Source organism: Vulpes vulpes, chromosome 16 (genome assembly GCF_048418805.1).
Source record: "Vulpes vulpes isolate BD-2025 chromosome 16, VulVul3, whole genome shotgun sequence".
NCBI classification, from domain to species: Eukaryota; Metazoa; Chordata; class Mammalia; order Carnivora; family Canidae; genus Vulpes; species Vulpes vulpes.
The window spans coordinates 92,315,031-92,342,718 of NC_132795.1; the positions used below are offsets into that span (position 1 = coordinate 92,315,031).

At 37.9% G+C, this 27,688-nt stretch overlaps 1 protein-coding gene and 1 long non-coding RNA gene across 4 annotated transcripts in view; one reads left to right on the forward strand and one right to left on the reverse strand.

Moving 5' to 3' along the window:
* PELI1 (pellino E3 ubiquitin protein ligase 1) overlaps positions 1-24,688 on the reverse strand; it is a 58,617-nt gene extending 33,929 nt beyond the window's left edge. Inside the window, exons 1-2 of one of the 3 annotated variants that reach the window (XM_072742976.1) lie at positions 24,465-24,560; positions 24,151-24,261 (exon numbers count right to left, since the gene is read on the reverse strand). The gene's annotated coding sequence lies outside the window, so the exon portion shown is untranslated. Of the gene's footprint in view, positions 1-23,731; positions 23,890-24,150 lie in introns of those variants that run through there. The other 2 variants (XM_072742975.1, XM_025992728.2) reach the window with 2 other exon arrangements.
* The window catches only part of LOC140596015 (uncharacterized), a 75,951-nt gene continuing 72,878 nt past the window's right edge, over positions 24,616-27,688 (forward strand). Inside the window, exon 1 of the long non-coding RNA XR_011998038.1 lies at positions 24,616-24,806. This is a non-coding gene — a long non-coding RNA (uncharacterized lncRNA). The remainder of the gene's footprint in view (positions 24,807-27,688) is intronic.

Genomic DNA, 27,688 nt, shown 5'->3' on the forward strand with positions numbered 1-27,688 from the left:
GTTTAACCTTTAAACAAGGTTTCAGAGAGAGGAAGAAAACAAACGTGTTATCTACTGGGTAGCAAGTATTAAGAACTTCAAATATGTTAAACTCAAACTCTGCAACTGTCTTATAACAGATGAGGAAAACAGGCTCAATAATTTGCTCAAGGTCATTGAAACTGAGTGGTAAAAGTTGTGATCTGAACTTAAGCCCCTGTCCTTTCCACCATTCTACACAGCAAAGGTCAATCAATCAAACCATGGCCAGAAGTTGTCTGCCAAAAAAATCTATAATAAAAATAATGTATTATGTCAAATTTATATTTTTAGTCTGGACTATCACCACAATATGGAAAAATGGGTTTTTGCCAAATTTGGGTGGAATTTTGGGTATTGTGACCCAAAATTTAAGCTGCAGTAGCACACATTAAATTCACTTTGGGGATTCTTAAAGAGTCATCTCAAAGAGTCATCTTTCAGAATAGAGTAAACCAATATAAGAAGTTAATCTGAATACGGAGAGGGAAATATATGCCATATGCATTAAGACAAAAATGGGTGAAGTAAGCTATGGAAAGCCTCAAAGGCACAGGTACCATGGCCCTTTTTTTTCTAGTTACTGATTCTCCTCACATGTCTTGCTAATTTTTTACTATTTAGGAAAATCTATATTGATGAATATAGGGGCTTGTGTGGGATCCCTCAGCATTCGTGTACTGTTGTGTATTGTTCAACTTCTTCCAGGGAGAAGGCTGTTTTCCTAAGGAAGGTTACCAACCAGAGGGATGGGTTTATATCTATTTTTTCTCAGAGTAAATGGATCAAGAACAAGCCAGTAATGTTGCTCCTTGAATGAGATGAGTTACCTAGATGCTTCTGCAATGCAAATACATAAAAAGACTAAGAGGTATATGCAGGTAGAAGATGCTCATGAAACTATCTGAAACCACCCAGATCGAAACTGCTCACATAAAACCTCTGTTTGATGTTGGACATGGTCTTCATACTTTTAAGTGCTCAGCACCAGGACAAATTAGACTAAGTCTGAATTTACTTAAAGGAATTTCTCGAGAAGCTAGGTGGGGTAGGCTGGAAGAAAACCAAAGAAATCACTCACCAATTAGGACATTTAGTATTTGTATATCAAAAAACAAAACTTCTTTTTTTAATTTATTTATTTATGATAGTCACACACACACACAGAGAGAGAGAGAGAGAGAGAGAGAGAGAGAGAGGCAGAGACACAGGCAGAGGGAGTAGCAGGCTCCATGCACCGGGAGCCCGACGTGGGATTCGATCCCGGGTCTCCAGGATCGCGCCCTGGGCCAAAGGCAGGCGCCAAACCGCTGCGCCACCCAGGGAACCCAAAACAAAACTTCTTTTTAAAAAATTCAGTTCAGTGCAATTACTGATTCCCCTTTACAGCCTCATCATAGAGAAAATCTCTTTGTATTTTTTCAACAATGGACAGACTACCAAGACCAGAAAAAATATTCTCTTAAGACATATTAATTTGCAAAAGCCTAAGTTGTTAATAACCCTTTTGCTGATGCTTATTAAACAAAACAACACAACGTAGAATGAAAGCATAAAACCCATCAAACTCCATGCCAGTAAGGAGGATCTGAAAAATTTTCAGAGGCATGATTCTGTATACACTTGTTGGGAGACTATGCTTTAGTAGGTTACAACATCACAGCAATATTTACTAAGTAATGTTCAGTGAGTCAGTTTTTTTTTTAAGATTTTATTTATTTATTAATGAGAGACAGAGAGACAGAGAGAGAGAGAGAGAGAGAGAGGGAGAGAGAGGGAGAGAGACAGGGAGAGGGAGAAGCAGGCTCCACATGCAGGGAGCCGGACATGGGACTCGATTCTGGTTCTCCAGGATCACGCCCTGGACTGAAGGCGGCGCTAAACCACTAAGCCACCCGGGCTGCCCAGTGAGTCAGTTTTTTAACATCGGTGAATATGGCTTCAATTGACAGGTGGATGTCTCTGAAACTTTGTGATGCTAAAAATATACTCATTTAATGCTCTTTTAACTGTTTTTCTCAAATTCTATTTCCAATGAGCCCCTGACTGCAACAACTGCAATTGTGCTAATCACAGTTCTGTTCCTTGTCAAAGGATTATTGTACCTGAAATTGGAACTAATCTGGAAAATCTAGGCTTTTGCCACAGTTAACATTTGAAAGTCAGAATTTAGCTTCCCTCTAACTACATCTGTTAGGACTGACCGCTAGGTAGGAGTAGATCCTTTTTCCAGAAAAGTTCTCCACCTTAGTTGACTGCCTTTTTTCCATCAGTTATCTCAAATAAAAAGAGACTCTTCCCACTCATATTATTTAGAAACTATATTCTATATTCTAGGTACCTGAAAAGATGGTATGCTCTTAAACTGAGTTCCCTTTTAAGTAATTTCAGCTCAAGCTAAGGTTGAGCAGACGAAAAAAATATCAACCCGTTTTCTTCACTCAAAACTGAGAACCTATTTGTACCAAAATTGAGATAGAAAAGTGGGTGTGTGGGGAGGGGAGGAGCATAGTTTTAAAGCCCAGAAAGATAACACTGTCCTATTCTGCAATTTCTAAAATTGAAGTTATTAGTTCAGCAAACATTTACAGGGTGTCTACCATGGGTCAGCTCTTGTGCTAGGAGTTGCACATACAAAGATTAAATGAGAAATATTCCTCTCTTAAAGGAACTATTAAAATCAGGACAAACACTTTTTTTGCTGCTACAATTTTTTCTGAGATATGCTTTTTAAATAATTTAATAATAGTCTTCCAAGCAAAGTTATATATATGAGATACACTTCTATGCTTTCAAAACTGAAAGATCGGATTTGCAAATGTACTTTTTTTTAAAGTACTGTAGGGGCACTGGGGTAGCTTAGTTGGTTGGGTGTCCGACTCTTGATTTTGGCTCAGGTCATGAGTTTAGGATTATGAGACTGAATCTGTGTCTGCTCTGAGTGTGGAATCTGCTTGGGATTCTCTCTCTCCTGCCTGTCCACCTGCATGCGCTTGCGTATGCCCTCTCTCACAAAAATAAATAAACAGGGGCAGCTGGGTGGCTAAGTGGTTGAGCATCTGCTTTTGGCTCAGGTCCTGATCCTGGGGTCCTGGGATCGAGTCCTGCATCAGGCTCCCCACAAGGACTCTGCTTCTCCCTATGCTTATGTCTCTGCCTTTCTCTCTGTGTCCCTCATGAATAAAATCTTTTTTTAAAAAAAACCAAATAAATAAATTTAAAAAATATATTTTAATTGCCATCATCATTTCTTTCTCTTCCTCTCACTAAGGAAAAATCTTTTTACAGGACCTCAAAAAATTTCTTAAATTTTACATTTTTAAACAGAGTTACAGACCGAGCTAAAGTAATGTGACATCTATAATGAATTTTTTAAAAAACTCTTTATTTGCTTATATATTGTCATCTTTAATTATTTGTCCTAATAATGACTCAGGCTTTTATTAGTTTTATTGTTAGTAAAGACCGTATGTTTAAATTTCTACATGTATTTTTTTTTTTTAAGATTTTATTTATTTAGTCATGAGAGACACAGAGAGAGGCAGAGACAGGCAGAGGGAGAAGCAGTCTCCCCACAAGGAGCCCAAAGTAGGACTCGATCCTGGATCCGGGGATCATGCTCTGAGCCAAAGGCAGAAGCTCAACCGCTGAGCCACCCAGGCATCCCATTCTATACATATCTTTAAATTTCATATAGCTTACAATTCTCAGCAAGGATATCCTCTCTTAATATTTTCACATTAACATTTGTCCAAAAATTGTGTTTTATGTAAGCTAAAAATTATTTTTCATAATAGAAATAAAAAAGATTCTAATTAGCATAGTTCTTTCTCTTCAAAGGCCCTGGCACAGATATAAAATTGCTGATATTTGATCAATAAGTTAGATGGATTGTTTTTTTTTTTTTAACCTTTGACCTAAACTGGTCTACCACTATATTTACTGAGCCAAATATCCACAAGGACAAACGGCAAAGCTTCCTATTCATTCCAGCTAAATCAATTAGGTTACTCACATTGACTGAACACTTGCCAAAAGCCCCTCCCCCTGCTTTTTGGTATCAATAAAAAGCATTCTTATAATAAAGGTTTATTTTGTTTTGGAAAAAAGCCAGGGTTCTTAAATTCACTGTGTTACTTTGCAACTCCTGCTTCACTTGCCTTCTACATTGTGTAGGTGGAGGAAAGAAACCAAGACATTCAGAACAAAATGTGAAGTCAAGGGAAATTTTTAGACAGCAATAAATTGTGAAATGACTTAAACTTACTGTCAGAACAATCTTTTGTAGAGAAACATAAATGTAGGAACTTTAACATACCCTTGGCATTCAATGAAAAAATACGAGGCTCAGAATACCATAAATTCAATTTTTATTTGTTTAAATAAACTGCAATTAAAATTATATTTGAATAGATTTTGTTTAATTGCTCCTCTTAGGACTTCAAAAAAAGACAACTATTTACTAATCTATAAATTACTTTTTTTGTGATCATGAAAATGTTCTTCAGTAAACATTTAAAGTATTTATAAACTTCCCAAGACTATTAATTTAAAGTCATGCTGTATTTTGAAGAGCCCACTTTAAATGAATGTTGTATTTGTAAAACACAATACATATATAAACCCAACCAAATTAATATTGTTGATTCTAGAGGATAGAGTACAGACTACAATTGCTAATCTATATACAACCAAGGAATTTCTTTAATGACTAATGTTAGAAGATTAACCTAGAACTTCTAAGGCAATGTATGTACTATTTTTTCTTCAAATCATTGATTACTTCTTAACAATACAATTTTTATTAGAAATGATTTTCAACTTTTATTTATACTACAAAGAGTTATTGTGGTGGCTGAAATAGCTTCCCATTTGATGTGTCCCAATAAACTCTGTTACTTTTTTTAAAACTATGTGTCTTTAGGATCCACCATAACTCAAATTCTCCCAACTTTTCCCCAGATTTAAAAATGATGTATCGGGGATCCCTGGATGCCTCAGTAGTTTATGCCTGCCTTCGGCCCAGGGCGTGGTCCTGGGGTCCCAGGATCGAGTCCCACATCGGGCTCCCTGCGTGGAGCCTGCTTCTCCCTCTGCCTCTCCCTCTGCCTCTCCCTCTGCCTTCTCCCTCTGCCTGTGTCTCTGCCTCTCTCTGTGTCTCTCATGAATAAATTAATAAAAAATCTTAAAAAGAATAAAGATGATATCACATATTCTTGACAAAAACCATGAAACTGAATATAATAAATGCTAAGTAAATAATTGTCATTTTAATATTATCACTATTTACTTGTAAAAAATTCTGATGTTTTGGGGATCCCCAGGTGGCTCAGCGGTTTGGCACCTGCCTTTGGCCTAGGGCGCGATCCTGGAGTTACAGGATCGAATCCCACGTCGGGCTCCCAGCATGGAGCCTGCTTCTCCCTCCTCCTGTGTCTCTGCCTCTCTCTCAATCATAAATAAATAAATCTTAAAAAAAAAATTCTGATGTTTCAAGACCCATTTGATAGGCCTTTTCCAATCAAGAAGTCTTTCCTTTTCCTTATCCCCTAAACGCTTGTTCTTATAGCCAGCTTTGTGTTACAGTAGATACGGATCTTGTGCTATCTCCTATTAAAGCTGAAAACTCCTCTAAGGGAAAAACTGTTTTGCCCATTTTGCAGAACTTAATAAAGGAAAAGAAAATGTTAAAGATATGTTTAGGTTATATCTTATGAAGTCTTCATTTTAATTTGGTGAGTAAAGCATATATGCACGGTGTCAAGACATTTTGGGGTACCTGGGTGGCTCAGTTGGTTGAGTCCTCCAACTCCTGATTCTGTCTCAGGTCATGATCTCAGGTGCTGAAACCAGGATCCAAGTCAGTGTTAAATCTCCTTGGGATTCTCTCTCTCCCCCCTCTGCCACTCCCCCTGCTCATGCTTGCTCTCTCTCTCTAAATAAATAAATAAAATCTTAAAAGAAATTTAAAAGAAAAAACCCTAAAATTTCCTCAATACTATAGAATTGTATTATAAAGCCTTATTGGGATATTTGTACTCATTCACATATATATTAATGTAACATAAGAAATGGAAGGAGCTATCTAAATGATATTAGAGATTGAAATGTAAATGATTTTCTACTTCATTTCATATCTGATATTAAAAAATAAAAGTATAATAGGTACTTTATTTTCCTTTTCAGTTATAACTGAGTTTCCATTTTCAGACTAAAATCAGTTACAGTAATGAAAGCATTTGTTAGTGTCCCTCATCACCCCTTATTGTTCCTCCTCTCCCAAAGGCCCTGAGTATCTCTAGGAAAGAACCTTAGATTTCATAGTTCTTTATGAACTTGCTGGTCTAAAATCCCAGTTGGCTTAAGGCATTAAGGAAGTATTCACCTAGAAAAACATGTGGATCTATAAAGACACTGTTATATATCATAAAACTACTTATCAGCAAATGTGGTTACTATAGCTAATAGGAAAATTAATAGTACGGTTATTTGTTAAAATAGCACCAAATTTTAAAATTTTGATATTCTCAAAACTCTTCAAAGGTGACAAGTCTTAGCAATTCCCATTTATATATTGCTCTAAAACAGTAATTTGGAAGTGAAGTCATACAAATTCCAAATTAGCAGTGAATACTAAATTAAAAAAAAAAACAGAGGAAAAAATAAAACAAGATGGAGAGAAAGACAAACCATAAGAGACTCTTAACCACAGGAAACAAACTGAGGGACCCTGAGGGTGGGGGGATGGGGTAACTGGGTGATGGACATTAAGAAAGCATGTGATGTAATGAGTACTGGGTATTATATAAGACTGATGAATCACTAACTTCTACCTTTGAAACCAATAATACATTATATGTTAATTTAATTTAAATAAAATTCAAAAAGTAATTTTAAAAAAATCAAACTGGTCTTCCTTAGTTGAGCCCTAACTCTTAAAATGGAAAAGATATAACAAGAGTTAAGGACATCTATTTTCTGCCTCCCAGCAGACATTCACCCTTCCTGTAATATAATGGTGTCTTTATTTCCTTCTTGGAAATTATAATTTATGTATATCTGGTTGACATAGTTGACTATGTCCTCAAACTCAATGGCTGGGTATGTAGCTCACTCCTAGACAATCCCGGCTTCATGTTCCTGTGGCCACAAAGAAAGTGGGCCAGTCTGAGCCAATAAGATGCAGTGAGACTTTTGCTGGGGCTTCTAGGAAAAAGATGGTCACTCTTTCCAGATACAGAGGATACTGCAGGGATTTAAGGGATTAAAGTTATCTTCTACTCAGGTAGGGCTGGAGAATAAAGCCAAGAAGGAGGAAGCAGTGCCAGGAAAAGCACAGAAATTGAGTCTCAACATTAAAGCCTTGGGTGGAGCTATCCTTGAAGCCATACCTATCCTGGTCCAGTTCACACAAATCAATAAACCTTTTCCCCTCTTAGGCCTGTTTGAGTGCAGTTTTCTGTCACAACAGAGTCTTAACTGACATAACTATTTTAAGTGTGTTTGTTTCCCCAAGACTAAATACACTATTTAGTGTAGGCCACAGAATTCAGTTCCAAAAATATGGTAAAACAGACTCTTCATAAATGATTGCTTTTTAAAGTCCACTCTCCTTCTCAAGATCCTCTCCTTGCCAAGTTCAAAGGCTACAGAAGACTTTATATCTTCTGCTTTTATATTAAGACAAAGGAATTTCTTTTTTTTTGCCACAAAGAAATAAGAATTAAAAACCAACAATGGAAAAAAGAATAAGCAATGGGGAAGTGGGGAAGTAAATCATCTATAGAAACTGTAAATAATAACCAGATGTATTTTTTTTTTTTTTTTTTACTAGAGGCCTAAATGAGAGTCAGGGACTAAAACTTATTTAATTAAGCAGATTCAACTACATACAGAATCTAATATACAAAGGCCTTAAAATACTAAAATCAAAGTTCCTATTCTTTTTTAGAGGCTGATAAAATTAAAACTCTTTTTAGAGGCTGATAAAATTAAAAGGAAAACTTCCTTGGGGAATCGAAATATCTATGGCTTTTAAAAATAAGCAAATAACTACATAATTTCAAAAGAGGTAATATTTAATCATAACCACAAAAATTACTGATTTTAAGCATACTATGTGAATATGACATGCTTCCAAGTCATTCTGAAAATATTTAGCAAAAAAATATTTAATAGAGTAAGTAATTCACAACAACTAAAAACACTTTCGAGTAATATATAAAATTCATACTCCTACTTTCTAGGGATTTTGGTGACTAAACTGCTAACAAGAAAAAGAAAAAACAATGCGTGCAGAATAAAATGGAATTAAGATGTATATTCTTGTGTTTCTCATACCATACTCAAGTGAGCTTTTAACTGTATACTTATCTTTTACATTTTAAACAAAGTAGGAGTACTAGAATAGGAAGAGTGATTATAATACTCATATGATCACAATATCATTAATATGGAGACTTGTGTGCAAGAGTATGAGATACACTATTATTAGTTGAGATGAAGTAAAATAGAATAGTTAAGGGAATTCTGGAGTCAGACTGTCTATGTTGACTCCTGGCACTGTCTCATTTTTAATAGTTATAAGTCTTGGACCAATCTTACTGAGGTTCAATTTCCTTATCTGTAAACCTTAGATAATAAATAATAATGTTAACATGTATGCAGTACTTATCATAAGTGACAGGTATTTTTGAATGAACTTTACTGAATAATTGTTTTACTCCTAATAATGTTCTTGGGAGATAAATAATATCATCTCTCTTTTACAGATGAGAAAACTGAGGTCCAGATCAGTAAATTACCAGAAGTCATACAGCTAGTAAGTGGTAGGGTTGGCACTTCGGATGGAAACCTGAGAAGTTTTGGTTAAGAGTCAATACTTGCAAACATAACAGTCTATTACCTTTCAATAATATAATATTACTAACCCCAAAAGAGGTGTTTTGAGAATTAAACCAAGTACCTAGCACATAGTAGTATTTCAATAAAGAATTACTGTTATAACTCTTTTGATAGCTGATTCCTTTTTACTTGGATATTTATATTGTCAGTTAAATAATTACTTTAGTATAGAAACTATTTCCTGCTAAAGAGAATTTGGTGGGAGAGAACAACAACCCTGGAAATTATTTTTTATGAAGAGTAATAAATCACTCTTCAAACCTTCTGTAGCCAGGGACTTTGAGGCTCCCATAAATTTGACACTGAGCATGGGAATTTGAGGTACCTTTGAGATATCCATGGACATTAGAAGCAATTGTATATATAGGTCTGGAGCTTGGGCTGGAAATATAAGCCTGGAAATCTTTGATATACAGATGAAATTACCTAGGGAATGAGTATAGAGTATGAGAAGAAAGCCTAAGATTAAGCCTTGAGGAGTTCAAAAATTTAGGAATCTGAAAGAAGTAGCACCTCCTGAAGGAGATTTTAAAAAACAACAGCATCAAACCACTGATCCATGGTATATAGTATCCTGGAAGTGAAGAATACTTCAAAAAGTAGGAATTAGTCAGCAATGTCAAATGTCCCTAGGAAGTCAAGTAAGATAAATGTTGAAAAAAGTATCACTCAATTTAGTAATATGGAGATAGCAAGTGATCTCCATAGCTATTTCAAAGGAATAATGGGATTTCATTTTATTTTAAACACAATTATGTATCTTTTTATCAAGAACAGCAAGCAAACACTGGAGATATGTTGATAATTGAGTCTCCCTTCTTCCTCCCTCCAGCCTCCATAATGCCCATCCAAGGAAGGCTGTAATGGTGAGATATTCCACAATGAAACTATAGTCACTGGAATTTTCCTGATTGTAATTATGCACAGTATTGGACACTAGATAAACAAGGAAAACCAAGACTCAGTTCTTGTCCTTAAGAAATGTATGTATAACAGTTTAATGCCAATGTAATATGGTAAAAGTAGTGTCTGGGCCCTATAGAAGCAAATAATATTCATCCCAGTTATGGCAGTAGGGTCAGACTGCTTTATACAAGAAACATATCCACTCCTTCATTTTTCTGAGCAGCTCCTATGCACTGGATCCCTGGAACACAAATAAACTTAGATCTCTGGATTCACACAGCTCATGAATTAGCAAAATGTGTCCAGATATGTCAAAAGAGAAATTCTAATATAATGTGATCGGTGCTATAACAACAGTATTAGCCGAATGTTAATCAATGACAGTAAAATGTTAAAAAAAAAAAAAAAAAAAGAAGAAGAAGAAGAAGAAAAAAGAGAGAGAGAGAGAGACCCTAACTGAAACATGGAGAAGTTGGAGAAAATTCTATAGAAGAATAAAATTCAAGATGGGCTTTGAAGGATGAAAGTCCTCAACGAGAGATGTTTATTCAATGTAATAGCATATGCAAAAGTTCAAAACTGTTTTGAAAACAATGAGAATTTCATTATGACTTATGTACAGTAATGAAAGGAAGGAAGTGAGAGAAGCTAGAGGTAGATGAGGGATGAGTCCTTATAAGGACTTTATAAGCCAAGATAGAATTTGGAGCAGATCTTTAAATAATAGAAAAAAGATGTATTTATTTATCTGAGACAGAGAGAGAGTGCACACATACACAAGCGGAGGGTGGAAGAGTGGGCGTGGGGGCCAGGCAGAGGGAGAAGGGGAGAGTCTTAAACAGACTCCACCCTAAGCACAGAACTTGATCTCACCACCCTGAGATCATGACCTGAGCTGAAACCAAGAGTCAGATGCTTAACAGACTATACTACCTAGAAGAGATCTTATAGGAAATGGGAGACCCAGAATGGACTAACATAACTATGTTTTTTTTTCAGACTCCTTAGCCTGACAAACTAGATTCATGATTCTGTCCCTTGCTCAAAGCTATCCCATCCCTAATCTATTTCCGTAAATGGCACCACTTAAACCCAGTAATTGCTCATACCAGAAACCTGGAAATCCTTAATAGCTCCTTCTCCCTCATTTTCTATATTGTCTACCACGATGTCCTACCATTTCACTTTTAAAACATACTCAGCGTCTTTGCTCATCCTGTACCCGCAACTTAGAATGATATTCTGCTCTTTGCCTAGCTGGCTCCTCTTTCTGGAGACAGTAGCTTAAATGTTAATTCCTTAGAAAGTGTTCTCTGATCATCCAATATACAATATCAGGTTCCCATCTGGTATTCTCTCTCAGCACCCAGTTCTGCATTTATTTGTATATTTACTTGTTTTTAATATCTACTCTCCTTCCTAGTCTGTGATTTTCATTAGGAACTGTCTCATCCTGTCCTCTCACCACATACTCAGTGCCTGCACAATAGAAGTATTCAAGACAGACTGGTTGTAAAAAAACAAACAAACAAAACACACACACAATTTTTAGGAAAATAACTTTGAAAGCACTATGGAGGATATGTGAGGAGGAAGAGGAGGATGTGAAAAACATGAGGAGACTAGAACCAACAAAATCAGATAAAAAGAGCCCAGGTGAAAAGATAAAGAGCCCAGGCAAAGGGAATGTAGAAATGAGGAAAGAGAAAAGCAGTATTTGAGAAATCAAGGCACAACTGACAAGTTCCTGGCTTGGGCAATGTATAGTGAAACCTTAACTTCCACCAGGATTGAAGGAGACAGAACAGATATTGAAAGAAGAGAGCTTCTTGACAATGCTAAGTCTGAAGAAAATGGATTAATAGGTCTAGTGGGCACTTGAAAACTTAAATGTGGCACACAGATCCTGGGTTGGGGAACAGTTCTTTTCCTCTCTTTTTCCACTTCTACAAATCAAGACACCAGTAAGAATAAAAACAACTGTCAATTTTTGATCACCTACGTTATGCTTGACATTGTGCTGAGGGTTTTATGTATTATTTCTATTCCTCTCAACAAGATTAAGTCAACTGCCCAAGGCAATAGACCTGTTAATCAGTGGTGGAAGGATTTAAATCCAGCTTTCTTTATATCAAAGCCTCTTAAAAAATATTTTATTTATTTATTCATGAGAGACACACACACAGAGAGAGAGAGAGAGGCAGCGACACAGGCAGAGGGAGAAGCAGGCTCCATGCAGGAAGCCCGATGTGGGACTCTATCCCAGGTCCTCAGGATCACACCCCAGAGCCCAAGGCAGACGCTCAACCACTGAGCCACCCAGGCATCCCTATCAAAGCCTCTTTGAATACTACCTTACCTATTATTATTCTAACTTGAATGACCATCTATGAAGTTGGTTCTGGAAAGTGAAAAACAGCAAAACTAAAGGAGCTATCAGACTGAGAAGATAGGGAATGAACCTAGAGAAACGAGGCTTCAAAAACAAGTTTAATGAAATTTCATGTGAAAGAGTCTGAGAAAAAGAGGTGGAGTTAAGATTTAAAGACCCAGCCAGAAGAACATCAAATCATCGTAACACTTTTCTAAAATATGTTCCATGGTATACAGCAGTAACACATTTGAGAGCTTGTTAAAACTGTAGAATCTCAAGGCTCATCTGGACTTATGGAATCAGAAAATGCATCTTAGTATGATTCCCAAGTAATCTGCATAATACATTAATGTCTGAGAAGCAATGGTCTGATACTACTACCTAGATGAAGATACCAACCAGGTTAAAAAACAGTTTGCAGAGCTAAAAGTCAGGCCTCTTGACTCTCAGGCTAGTATTCATTCTGCTTCACGATGTGCCCTTCAAATAGACACATCACTTTGAATCTCAGTAATCTGATGTTTTGCCATTGAAACATTTAGGAGTTGAAATGAGTTTAAATCAAGTCACCACTAACCATTTTATTTTTTTTTTAATTAAAAAAAATTTTTTTCCCACTAACCATTTTAAATGTTTCCACTCCACTTGGAATTTTAAATGTTCCCATGAATTTTCTCCAGTTTTTTTTTTCTTTAAGATTTATTTATTTTGAGGGGAGGAAGGAGAAATAGCATGGGCGGGGGGAGGGGCAGAGAGAAAGGGCAAGAAATGGACTCACTGCTGAGCACAGAGCCAAGCTAGATCTCAGGACCCTGAGATCATAACCTGAGCTGAAACCAAGAGCCGGACGCTTAACCAACTGGGCCACCCAGGTGCCCCTTCCAATATTTGTTTTTAACATCACGATATGTCTTTGCCCATTGGGGGTATTCTAACAGAATACCATAGACTGGATGGCTTATAAAAAACAGATTTATGTCTCACAGTACTGAAGACTGGGAAGTCCAAGATCAACACTGGCAGATTAGGTGATGGGGAAGGCTCACTTCCTGGCTCATAGATGGTCATCTTTTCACAGTATCCTTACATTGGCAGAAGGAGTGAGGGATATCTAAGGTCTTTTATAAGGTCATCAATCTCATTCATGAAGGCTCTGCCCTCATGACGGAATCCCCTCCCAGAAGTCCTCCCTCCAAATACCATCGTATTAGGGATTAGGTTTTAATACGTGAATTTTGTGGGGGATACAAACATTCAGTTTATGGTACTACATGAAATACAAACATGCTATCTCTGACCACAAAGAATTCTTAATTCACAGAATAAGTGAATTACCATCTCTCCAACTCTGTTCAATGTGAAAAAAAACAGTAAAGACTCAAAAAAAAAAAAAAAAAAGACTTTCTACTGGCAAGTCATTTAAAATCACGGAATTGTGGAGTTGGAAGAGATGACAGATTTCATCTAGAATGCCAACTATCTAGCTGCTGACAATACAGTACCAAAAAGGGGTTAGGTATTATGTATATCTGCATGGGTTGGTTCCAAAGAGGGCTATCACAGAGTTGCTAACCTTGTAAAGATAAGGAAAGTTAAGACCTAGAGAGGTTTAATGAAATATATGAGGCACTCACTAAATAAATGGATCAGAACTCCAGGTCTCATGACTTCTGGTATACTGGTTTTTATCCTGAATCCTGCTTTTCCTCTCTGATACATTTATTCAATAAAAAAATATAAAAACCTTTTCATGTAATAGCAAAAATCAACCAATTAAAATTTAACTGAGAATAAACAAGTCTTCAATAAGTCCTATAACAAAGACATACATGTAAGTACCTTCAAAGTTTTAAATGAAGCCCACAGTCTCTAGGTTGTATCATTGTGATCAATGAATGATCTCTGACTCAGATTGTTTTCTGACAATTTTACTTCATGGTGAGTTTTTCCATGTGACAATTCTTCTTTAGAGTTTAGCCATGATGACTCAGGGCACCTAGATGCTACGAAAGAGCTTTCAATTTAAGAAGTAGGAGGAGAATGAGGGGGCATATTGAATCATTAACAGCCTACTCAGTTCTGAAATCCAGCAAATCCTTTTTGGAAGCCATTTTAAAGACAGCTTCAGGAGGCAATTCTGGCTAAAGCCTTTAAAGACTGGTCTTTAAGAGCTCAACTACATACAAATAAATTGGTATACCATTTCTAAAAGAGACACAACCAAGGAGTTTTAACAAAATGTGAATTTCTTTTTGTTAACTATATGTTATGAATTTTTTAAAAAAGGTCTGGTGTCACTGAAGTCACATACATGATCTAGACTGAACAGTTCAAGAGCAAAACTCAAAATTCATTGCTCCTTTGGTGAACTTAGTTCAGACTTAGTTCAGAGACTGAATCATGCCATTTTAAATGAAAATTACAGTAAAGCAGTTAAGTAAATCTAAAAAACTTTCAGATGCATGAAGTTTGTCTATATTACTGTGGTTTCTAATTAGAAGCAACCACTACTTTATGAATCAAACACACGTTTAACACATTTCTCACAAAAGATAAACGTAATTAGTTTTGTAATTTGGATGTTTTGGTCCTTTGTCAAATTTAAAGAATAGTAGTAAGAAACAAATGAAAGAAAAATCCATTATGTTAACAGTAGTCTAAATTAAAGAAAATCAGCTTTTAGTGCTTCTAGTACATGCAGTTCATTAAATCTGGCACAGACCCAGAGGAACATGAAGTACTGTGGGTATCATCTGCCAAAACCCAGGAATCCAACACTCAGGTTTTGAGGAACCAACAAAATACCTCCAGTTGTTTTCAGTTATCGTTAAAAAATAAAATTAAACTTTATGAGGCCTTCTAAAGATTAAGCCAATTGACAGGCCGCACACTACAATGAGCATCTAACCAGCAAAAAAATCAGGGCCAGTCATCTTATAATTTATTCCATGAAAGGATGAAGAAGTTATAAACTTCTTTACCACATTACTGATCTTTCTACCCTTTTCTCTTAATTGTCAAAAAAGCACCTTATCAGAAGTCCAGACAGTTTTTTTCCAAGGCCATTTATGATTAACCATTATTACAGTGATGGTGAAGTCCCTGATTGATGTTTTTAGAAAAGACAACATACACCAAGAGTTGAAAATGGTGTTTGAAATTCTACGAGGCTGTTAATTCTGTCAAATTTTGCTAGTTTAGGTTTCATTCTGGATGGATGCAGAACTAACTCATGAGGCTTTCAAATCAATGAGTTTACTACTATTTCCTATATTATTCAGTTAAAAAATACTGTATCCTTTGGGTCACAGAGTTATCTCTTAGAGCCTAACTGATAGAATATATCATCTCTCCTCTAGAACACACACCAAAAAATGGGGGGCAAGAAAAGGTAAAAAAGAAGGTAAGCAGGTAAAAGACACAAATAGGACAGATGTTATATCTGTCATCTACCTGTTACTACTTTAAGGCCCTTCATTCATTCCAAGCCCACTCTCCAAGTATAAAAAATAGCAGGCATGTAGAAAACATGGTGTAAGGGCAATAGGCACTAAAGCAAGCAAAGGAGCATAAACAGAGCCAGTGACAAAAATGAAGAAGAGATGAAAGTAAGAGAGAGAGATGAAGTGAGAGCTACAGAGATGTGGAATACAAATACCTTTCAAAGCGCAAGTTGAAAAGAAAATCCTGGAACCTGATGCAGCAAAACCCTACAGACTTCAAGTAATAGAGTGATTTTTTTTTTTTTTTGAAAAAAGGTTTATTTAGTTGAGAGAGAGAGAGCTTGCAAGTGCATGTGCATGCATGAGCAGGGGGTGGAGCAGAGGGAGGGAGAGGGGCGAAAGGGGGAGAGATGGGGAGAGAGGGGGGAGAGAATGAGAGAGAGACAGAGACAGAGACAGAGACAAGCAGACTCCTTACTGAGCATAGAGCCCAGACTCAGGGCTTGATCTCATGACCATGAGATCATGACCTGAGACAAAATCAAGAGTCAGACGCTTAACCTACTGAGCCACCCTTGCACTCCTAGAGAGTGAATTTTCTTTTTTTTTATTTTTTATTTTTTAATTTTTATTTATTAATGATAGTCACAGAGAGAGAGAGAGGCAGAGACACAGGCAGAGGGAGAAGCAGGCTCCATGCACCGGGAGCCCGATGTGGGACTCGATCCCGGGTCTCCAGGATCGCGCCCTGGGCCAAAGGCAGGCGCCAAACCGCTGCGCCACCCAGGGATCCCCCTAGAGAGTGAATTTTCAAATAATTCTTCATTAGTGTTACTTATTATCACCATGATTATTAACATTATTATCATTATTGCTATTATTTCCCAAAATAAATACAGGCTTTATCATGGTCACAAAGTTTAAGTCAACATGAAATTTAAGATGTCCCTTTTGCAAAGCAAGTTTTTTTCTTGAAATGGAAGCTGTATTATTATTACTATTTTCTATTTAATAATATGAGTCTTAGCTCATTAAGTCATGGACACTTAAGCAGATCCAACTTACCAGAATTATCCATGCTCAAGTTTACTATTTTGTGAGAGCCAATTTTTTCTTTCCTTCCTTCTCTTCCCCTCCCCCTCTTTCTCTTCCTCCTCCATTATAAGCTATTTATTTATTCCACAAAAATGGAAATAAAAACAGATTCGTAATCCTACCACCAAATCAACAGACTGAAAGCTAGTTCTAAAATGAGCCACACATCAGATTGGTCCCACCATAGAATTTCAAAGTCCTTCATGAAAAACTATTATTCTTTTTATTGCATTTTACAGAGCAATCAAAGAGTTTGTAAAGACCTTCAGAGTTAATGGAAAGCCCACGAATTAAACATGGGTTCTCTGTTCCAGGCCAATAGGCTAGTGTTTAAAATACATTACATAATCAGCATAGCATCCAAATACTGATAGTATATACAGTATATGAAGAAAGGTTCTATCTATATGTAAACCTCTGCATTTTTATATGTGTGTGTGTATATATATATATATATATATACACACACACATATATACACACACACGCACACACACACACACACACACACACACTAAAAGGACCAAAAACTGATTGAATTTAAAAAATTAAAGAATTTTATAAAAATGTTTAAAACAGGGATCTTTGTCAAATATTCCTTATATTGATCCATACTTGTATTCTTAGTGGTCACTTTATGCAATTTATTTTATTATTTATATTCTTAGTGGTCACTTTATGCAATATTTTATTATCACTTTTTTTAAGATTTTATTTTTTTTAAGTAATCTCTACACCCACCACGGGGCTCAAACTTAACCCCAAGATCAAAAGTCGCATGCTCTACTGACTGAGCCAGCCAGGTACCCCTGCAATTTATGTAATAAAGGTCACAAATTCTACTTAATGCCATTAAATCCTACATATTATTGATTAAAAATACAAAACCATTGTGCTCTTGTGTAATTAACTAGAAAAAAATGTTTTGTTTTTTTTTTTAAATTCAATGTTATTGACAAAGTAAAAATCCCTGAAATAAGTTTAGTTTCTCAGGTTGGAAAACTTATCCTTACAAAAAATGAAAATCATTTATCATTTAAATCATTTAGTGCAAAATCATTTGAAACTAGTAATCTCCAAATGTATATTGTTCTATGAATAGATTTTAAAAATCTATATTCATGGAGGGTTTTTTTTTGAGGGAGCCTTTCAAACATTTGGAAGATGAGATCAATTTTTCTATAATAATAAAGATTTAAACACAGTTCTCTATTATGGCAAATCATCATGTTCTGGAAGCAACCACTAATCTGAGAATTGAAGCATGAATTTAAGACTTGAGAGCCAGATTAGTCTCAAACACTAAATGTGTGTTAGTCTTTCAATTCCCCAAGTGTATGCCATAGCAACAAGAAAGTTATACAACTTCATTACATTATAAATGCCATATCTTCAGTCTTGAATGCATAACACAAAACTTATCTGCAACGATGGTCTTGAGTACTTAATTTTTAAGAAGTGTTCACAGCTTTGTGTGTATATGTTTTCATGCATCAGACAAAACCTAAATATCTAAATGAGTATAATAGTCTCTTCCGTATTAGTCATTCTCAGAGGTTAGATCCTTATTCCAAATGATGCTGCAATTGTACACAACATTAATAAAACTCCTTTTCACTCTATGGGTAGATCTGATTTTTAGAAATAGTAATTGCCTTCCCAGAGTGGATATGGATTTTAGAAACAGCCTGAAGTTATTTCCTATTTTCTTTCTGTCCCAAATTCTTTTTGAGTCATATCTGATAAATGAAATGAGATGTCATATAGCTAATACCCTCTTTTTCCTTAAAAACAAGGAGCAAATATAAGGTACTGAGCTATTTTCATGTGTGGCTCCTAAACTGGCTTAGAAGGCAATTACCAAAAAAAGGTAGTTCCAAAAATATTTTGAGTAATGCTAGTATCCTTGAAATAAGTGTATAGCTTCCAGGGTGACCAAAGTAGACTTATTTTAGTTAAATGTATAAAATAAATGTCCTTACTTTAAAGCAAGATGGATAACCACCCAGGCCCTATAAAATCTGGTGTCCCAGCCCCTCCCTTTACCTTTCTTATCCAATCTGCTGTTCCTTCACTCTAACCCAGCCACACTGGTCTTATAGTTTCTTGTATTCTAGTCAAGATTCTCTACCTCAGAGCCATCATACTTGCTGTTTTCTTCGCCTGTGTCCTGTCCCAGGATTATCTGCAAGGCTTACTCCTTCACCTCCTTCCTTCAAGTCTTCACTCAAATACCTTCTCAATGAGGTCTATTCTGCATCCTCCTCCTATTACAACCCACCTGTTCCTTCTTCCCCTTCTCTGCTTTATTTTCTTGTGTGTGTAAAAGTGTTCATTACAGAAATTTCAAACATAAACAAAAGTAGAGAGAATATGAGAAATCTAAGGTATGCATCATCTACCATCGACAATTTTCAATATATGGCCAATCTTGTTTCATCTATGCTCCTCTCCCGTCCAAATTATTTTAGAGCAATAATCCAGACATGACACTTTAATTCATAAGTACGTTAGATCTCTAAAAGGACTCTTGTTTAAAACTCATAGTACATTATCACACCTACAAAAATTAACAATTTCTTTTAATCAGACATCCAATGTCCAAATTTCGCCAATTTTTCATAAGCATCTTTTTATAGTTAGTTTTGCTCAAAGCAGGATCTAACTAAGGTCTATACATTGCATTTGGTGGATATGCTTCTGAAGTCTCTTTAAATCTTAGAGCTTCCTCTCCTTTTCTTATTTCTTGTTATTTACTTCCTGAAGAAATGAGGTCATTTCTCCTTAAAACATGAAATACTTTACTTATTTATTTTATTGCCTGTGTTTGTTATTAGAATGTAAACACCATAAAGCAGAGCTTTTAGTTTTAGTCTGTATGACTAATATGAGTGCCTGACACATAAAAGACCTCCAATAAATACTTAATGAATGAATATCTGGCATTCATGACAAAAGTCCATTGCCCACCCAATAGCAGAAACTGCCCATCACCATATCCTTTCCTACCGAGTCTGAACTGGGACTCCCAGTTTTCTAAATATAGTACAGGGAGTCCCCACCAAGTAACCAGATTTGGTACCCAAGGTGAAATCTATTCACTATCCCTGCTTTATCTCCCCCTCTTCAAAGTAAGCGTACTTCTATCACCAAAACAGATTCAATGCACCCTGTATGTTGAAATTTAGCTGAAGTTTAGCATAATAAATAACTGACTGTATTTCTTGTCAAGTATGCATAAACATTTCCTAGCTTATTTTAGACAATTTAGGGGAGAAAGCAAATTGCAGCCAAAAAATGATAGAAACAGAAACTGCAGAAGATGGTGGGAAACTAGGGGTAATACGTATTTTTAGAATTAGCAACATCCCAAGGGGTTCATTATAAAAGAAAAATCAGTAATAAATTCTTTGAAAAGGAAGTAAATCACATGTGTATTGAATTTAGAACTTTTTTTTAAACTACATGAATAGTCAAGATTAAGTGGGGAATGACAAATGTCCAAATTTTCCAATTTACAGGCAACAGCAACATATTCTATCTTCCTGTAAACGGCATTTTGAGGTGTATAAAAGTTTTACAGGGGTAACACGAGGAATACCATGTAGAATTCTATTCTCTGAAACAGAGTTTACTGCAGCAAAAAACAAAAAAACAAAAAATGAAAAAAAAACATCTTGTACACATTCTGAAAAAAATAATCACATCTTCCTAGACTCATTTACGATTCATTTCTCTTAAATTACTTGACAATGCTCTTTTCCTTTAAGTTTACTTCAGAAGGAAGCTATGATAATTGAAAGCCTCCAATCAGATGTTCATATTTTTTTATACTTATTTCTATTTAAAAAGGAAAAAAATCTCACAAATTCCTTGATATTCTCTCAAGAAATCACATGCTTCCTTCTTTAATACTTGCAACAACAGAAATTATGTAGGACCTACATAATTTCAAGCGTAACATGTGAGGCAATTATTTTCAACCTTTGGCAGGAAAATTAGAAGTGGTCTTTCGACATAATGTAAGAAAAAAGCTAGTGGCATAACTTGACATATCTAGTTCTTTCGGTGGCCAATATTTCTTGTTCTGAGTTTCCCACACATTAGTGTGGGGAACATCTTCTCTGCCAGAGGTCAAACTTAAGGAAAAGCAATGATAATCCTCCCCCACTTACCACATGTATAAAAAAAAAAAAAAAAAAAAAAAAAAACTCAACAAAAATCCCCAAATCCCTTGAAAGAATGATTTCTGTTTACTTTTCCTGTGTAATATATTTAGAGAGAATCTGGAAAAGATGGCTAGAAATCTATAAACAGAAAGTGCTAAGTGGAATTCACTGTTTATAGACTTTAGCTAGAATTTTGTCCCTTATATAATGTTGCCAGGAATCTTTTATATTGTACTCTTTAAAAACATCTTCATCAGGTTTCCTTTTCTGTTGATTTTCCTCCTCCTTCTTTCCTCTGGCTCTTAAACTCGTTTCATTCTCTTCAATTAAATGGCATAAATGTAACTTTTGGAATAACTGATTTTTCCAAAGAAACTCCTGGAACTATCTTAGTGCCATCATATATACCTGTCACTTTGAAATTTTAATATATTATATACTGTATAGTTAAAATATATGTAATAAAATTATCCACAGAAATCTTTCTGATTTAATAAATACTAGGCTAGGTCTATATCGATGTGGAATGGTAAGATGTATATATGTAAGAATGTGAGAAAAATAATTTTCAATTCTAAGCCTGGGCTCAAAATCTTTATCAGCTCCAGAATTTTCTGTCTGCAGACAGTTGTTCACAAGCAGGATTACTATAGTCCTTATCATCTGACCCATTAGACAACTACAGTAAGACATATTCTGAATGACAAGACTCTGAACATATCAGTGACATTAATTATGACAACCTGAAAAGAAGCTGAAATGAAGTCAAACAGCAACAAACAGAGGCTTCCCCTTGAAACATGCCTGACTAGCATTTGCTGTATTAGACTTAGTTCCTTGATCTGTACTTTTCAGTCATTTCTTTAAGCAGTCCCAAAGACATCAGGAAACCTGCGGTGCCAGCCTTTGCCAGTCAACACTAACTTCTGCCTCTGGACTCTAGTGATTGAGCAAAGATGTTGTGTTAGTAGTTTCCTTTGAGTACAAATATCTCCGGTTTGAAAAGCTACAGGAAAAGTTCAATATAACCAAAAAACTGCAAGGTCACCTAAATGACAATTTTAAGGAGAGCACAGATTCTCCCCCTTTACCCCAAAACTGTCATTCAGGCACAATTTTTAGCTTTTTTTTTTTAAGTCGACAAATACTGCTATTATTGCATTACAGCATCTCTAACACATTAATAAAAACCTAGGTGACACTTTTCTCTTTAAAAGGTGTAAATATATTAGATGAGGCATAAAAAAACCACTCCACTACATGCAACTTTCCAAACACTTAACTGTTCTATTTCCAAATGTTTGTTTTAAACTCAAGATCTCTTTAAACATACTACAGGAAGGGGACAGGTTAGAGGACTGGAGAGAAATATGAAAATAACAAATGTCTCACTTTTCCTTTTCTGATAGAACCACCAGAATCTAAAATGTGTGTGTGTGGGGCAACGATATTATACAAAGGTGAATTCAAGAGGAATTCGGATAAGTGAAAGTACTCACTGTTACTACAGTTTTGATCACATTCAACTCAGAAAATAACTACTAGAAATGATGCTTGATTTAAATTTTTGGTACCCTCCAGTTTGGTTTAACTACCAAAACGAATAAACTTGTCCTCAGAGTTATGCATTTTCCTCCAGAAGAGGTTGTTGGTGTGAATAAGGAAACAAAAGGAATTGGTACGATACATTTGTTCAATAAGGACAATGTTTTGAGAGATGTAAATCTGATCGCTCCGAGGAAACATTTCCTGTTTAAAAGAAAACATCATAGGCTGAAACAGAAGAACTGAAAAACTGAACCTTCTCCACAATTCAAAAAATCTAAATCCACACTACAATGCAGATTAAAAACAAACAAACAAAACAAAACAAAACAAAAATCACCTTACATCTCTTCTCAGTTACCCTACACATTCAATGTAGAAAGACAAAGCCAGTTCTGAAACAAAAGATCAGCTGCTACGAAAACAAAATAACACTCTGCAGAGGAGGAAAAGTACACAGCCTTTGAACCAAAACAAACAGATGACCTTTTCATACACTTAAAGCTTCAGTCCTTGGCACAGCCAGCACCTTATGGATAAAATGCTCACTCCATTATTTGCTAACATACTGTCTGAGGACTACACGATGGGAAGGCTGTGGATAAACCCAAGGCACATTTCCTTGTGTGTGATTAAAATCTGTCAAATCTACATTAAAAAAAAAAAAAAGAAACAAAACAAAACCATCTCTGCCCTCCCGCCCCCCATCATTGCTCTCCTGCCTCATGAGGCCCCTGAATGTACAAAACTAAAAGTACGTGGGGAGGGGAGTGCAGGATTTTGCAGGCTTCTCCACGCTCCAGGGAGGCATTTCTCACGAGTCCTTTGAGGTTTTAGGATTCAGATACTATGCAACCAGAATTGCTGTCTGAGCTACCTCACAATTTACCCAGACTTCTTTTAGACTTGAGTTAACCTGTTAACTAAAAGGAGCATCTTGAACTTTTCCACGGGGGCGCCTTTGGAGAACGAGCTCTGGCTCATAAAGCCGTTTCGGGTCCTCAGACACTCGGCGCGCGGCGGCAGATCAAGAGTGTCCATCGCGTAGAGGGCTCTTTCCGGGACTCAGTTTACCCGCCGAACGAAAAACGGGCGTATCAACGTCGTTTCGTGAGGGGGGAGACCCCCCCCCTCACACACACACACACACACACACACACAAAGAGGCGTAATTAATCAGTGTCTCTGGACGCTCTGAGATCCAGAGATGAAAGGAGACGCCGGAGAGACGCGCGGAGACGATGACAAGAATCACAACAATAAAAAGAATGACTAACTTGGAAGTCCGCGTTATGTAAGGAGGGAGAAAGAAGTTAGCAGATGCGCACGAACAAAAGAGGAGCCCACCGCCCCCTTTGTTTCTCTTTCCTTTCTCTCCTCCTCCCCGCGGCCCGCGCGGCTCGGCGCCGGGGGGCGCGGGGGCCGCGGGGCTCCCGGGCGGAGGGGGAGGGCGCGTCGGGCCGGCTCCTCACAAAGGCGCTTCCTCCCGCGAGGGCGCGGGATGCGGGCGCCGCGAACTCCGCTCCCGGCCGCGTCGAGCGCGGGGGCGCGCAGGCGGGCGGGGAGGGAGAGCCCGCGCGGGTGGCCCCCCGGGCCGCCGCTGAGGAAGTTGCGCGCCCGCCTCGCCCGCGCGCCGGGCCGGCCCCGTCACCATCCCGCCCGCCCGCCCGCGCGCCGCCGCCGCCGCCACACTCACCGGACGATCGCTGGCGGCCGCGAACCCAGCACGGCCCCGAGGGCCGGAGCGAGGGCGCCGAGCGTGCGTACGCGGGCGGCGCGAGCAGACAGCCCGGCGTTCGGCCGCCGCCTCCCTCGCCAGCCGCCGAGCCCCGCGAGGGAAGTTGGCCGCGGAGCCGAGCGCCGAGGAGCCGCGCGCTCAGGCACAGGCAGAGGCGCGGGGCCCGCTTTGTGGTGCGCTCCCGGAGGGCTGAGGCAAACCCGAACGCGCGGCGCGGCGGCGGCGGCGGCGGCTGCTGCGGCTGCTGGTGGAGGCGGCGGCCGCGGCGGCGCCCCCCGACGGTCCCTCCGCCTCACACCGCCTCTGGGTCACTGACACACACTCGCAGGGAGGGGAGGGGACTAGCCGGAAGGCGGGGCAGGAGGGACGGGACGGGGGCAGGGCCACAGCGGGAGGCGGTGACGCGGCGCCGAGTGGTCTCTTGGGAGTTGTAGTCCTCCAACGCACGGAACGGAGGGCTCCATCGTGGCGGTGGCGGCTTCCCGGCTCTCTCTGCACTGCGCATGCTCAGGGCGAGAGGGTCGGCCCCCACTGTTGCTATGGTCACCGACACTCGGAGGGAGAGGCCGCGTTCCTCGCTGCTGCTGGCTGAACAAGGCCCTTCTTGTCCTAAGGTACCGCGAGGGATCCCGCCCCCAGCTACTCCTTCCCTACTTTGCTCCACCCCCCCCAGCTCCTAGTTTCACCACTCACAAGTGCCCAGTGAGGTCGGACTTCCTGTCGATGTTTTTTGGCATTTCCCTGCTACTTAATTTTCTTTCAAAATTCCGAATCACAAATACCCATTTTCCCTTCCCTTCCCTCAAAAGAGTCCTCTCTGCTTTAGGTTCAACTTTTTTTTTTTTTTTTTTTTTTTTTTTACCTAAGACTTGTAGAAAGGTAGTTGCTTCCAGTAACTTAACAATGAAGTGATAAAACGATTAGGAACATCACCTTGTTAATTTTTTTTTTCACTTCGTCACATCAGACTTTAAGACCAGCAAAGGTAAAAGAGTTCAGGGTTAATATTGGTATTTTTTTTACTTGCTCAGCGTAAAATGACCCAGGTTTATTTTAAAGCCTACGATTTTTTTAAGAAATATACATAAGTTCAAACGATGCGTGGGACGTGGAAGATTGTTTACTGTACATATGTTGGCAAACTTTCATTTGGCAGTAACTGAAGTCTGAACCAAAGTCTGAGTATGCTGTTGGGCTGGTCAGCTAAGTCTACACCCATACAGGCAGGCACCGAGGTGTGAATTGGTGGTGGAGGAGGGTGGTAAAAGGCAGGACACAGTTACTGGATCTCTAAAGGTCTAAAGGTAACCTGTCCCAACCTCCTGTATTCCTTCCCTGCCTAGCTGGAAACCCATACACACCCTGGAAGAAAAAGATTAATGCTTATAAACCAGAAAAACATGCAGTGGAAGAAAAACGGAGGTTTTCAAATAGAATCTCAAGATCAAAAATCCTTATTTTTGTAGACCACATAATTATTCATTCAAGAAAAAACACACTTATTGAATATACTATGTCCCAGTATACTTTGTTGGTTCTCGGAAATAGAAATGCAAAAATATAAAAGAAACATTTCTTGTTTTCAAAGTGCTTGCTGTGCATAGAGGAGACAGGTAAATAAAGGGACTCAGTGTGATAAATACTATAACAGGAAAGCACACCAGGTGCTTTGATGCACAGCTGCCCCAGACTCAAGTAAGGTCAGATGCTTCCAAGAACATTTGAACTTGAAGATGGCTGTGAGTTAGGGTGTTTTGAGTATTTTGGTGGAGGAGGGGAAGAGAGAAGTGAGTGGGAGCATGGGGGGTGGAGTTGGAAGGCAGGAAGAGCAAAGTGCTAGAGGCATGAGACTGTGCAGTATTCTGGCTTGGCAGAGTTCAGCATTGTTGGTAGAACAGGATTGAGGGAGTGGTGAGAGAAGACACAGAAAAAGAATGAAGAATCTTATACAATATGCTAAGGAATGTGGACTCTTTTCTAGAAGCAATGGAAACTCATGCCAGGACTGTAAGCAGATGAAATTTTCATAAGATACGTATTTTAGAAATGCATTTTCTGCATTTAAAAAAAGATGAGAGCCCGAACTAAGGCATCAGCAGTGGCAGGAGACTGAACTGAGGGTAATCAGACACTATTTAAGAGAGAGAATTAATAGAACCTAGTGAGCAGTTGCCTGTGTTTGGGGGTGAAAGGTGAAGGAAGGTTATCAATTATGATGCTTTTGGTTGCAAGCAGCAAAACCCCAACTCTAACTGGCTTAACCAATCAATATTACCTGTCTAGATAGAAAGTCCAGTGAAAAGGTGGGCTTCAAAGCTGAATGACTCAACAGTTCAAAGATGTCATGTTTCTCTCTTGTTTCACTGCTTTTCCTTCCTTAGTATTAGCCTATGGTCAAATGACAGTGGTTTTAAGAAATTCCTGTGGTTTTAAGTTGCACCATCTAGGTACATGAAAAGAAAAAAGAAAGAAATTTTTGAAAACTGTTTTAGAAAGGAGAGAAAACTACCTTTCTGCAGAAGCCTCAAGAACTGGTTCATCTTTCTATACATGACCAGGGAATGACATGAGACTAATTATCTAAGGATAAAGACATATGCCCTGCCCCCAGCCCCAAAGGAGTTAGATTCCCCCAAGTTGTGATGGGGAGGTGTGGATATCCCAGTGAACACAGGGGTGATTGCCCAGAAAAAGAAGAATGAAGGCTGGCAAGGGGGGGGGGGGATCCATAATATGTATTACAAGGAAGGAGAAGGATGAGATTTATGAGCCATTGATTCCATTAACTGAGTTAGGAAATACAGAAGATTGAACAGCTTTTGAGGGGGAATTTGATGAATTCGCTTTGGATATGTTGAGTTTGAGATAATTCTGGACAACTCTGTGAAGAAGTGGAGTAGGCAGTTGTATATATATATACATATATATTATATATATGACTCTAGTGCTCTAAAGAAAGATCTGGACAGCAGAAGATACAATTGGAATATACCATCAAATAGACGGTAGTCAAAATTATAGGAATGGATGAAATAACCCACAGGGAGTATGTACATCAGAAAAGGAGGAATCAATAATAGCATCCTGGGGAACACCAGCACTTAATGCGTAGGCAAGATCATGAAAATGCCTAGGAACTAGCAAGAGACCTAGAACATGTAAAGAAATAGGAAAATGTAATCTATAACCAGGAGAAAAGTCAGTCAACATAAACAAAGCCAGAAATGAAAAAGATGGTAGAATTAGCAGTCCACAATATTAAAAGTTATTATGAATATGCTCCATATACTGAAAGAGAAATTAGAGATATAAAAGAATGGAATTTCAATGGACATAAAAATTTCACTGAGTGAGATTAATACTCAAGCAGGTTAGACACTCTGAAGAAAAGATTAGTAAACTTGGAGACATAGCAGTAGAATCTGGCCCAAAACTGAAAAAAATTAAACAACAATGAAAACGAAAAAAAATGCAAAACTGCCTCAGTGATCTGTAG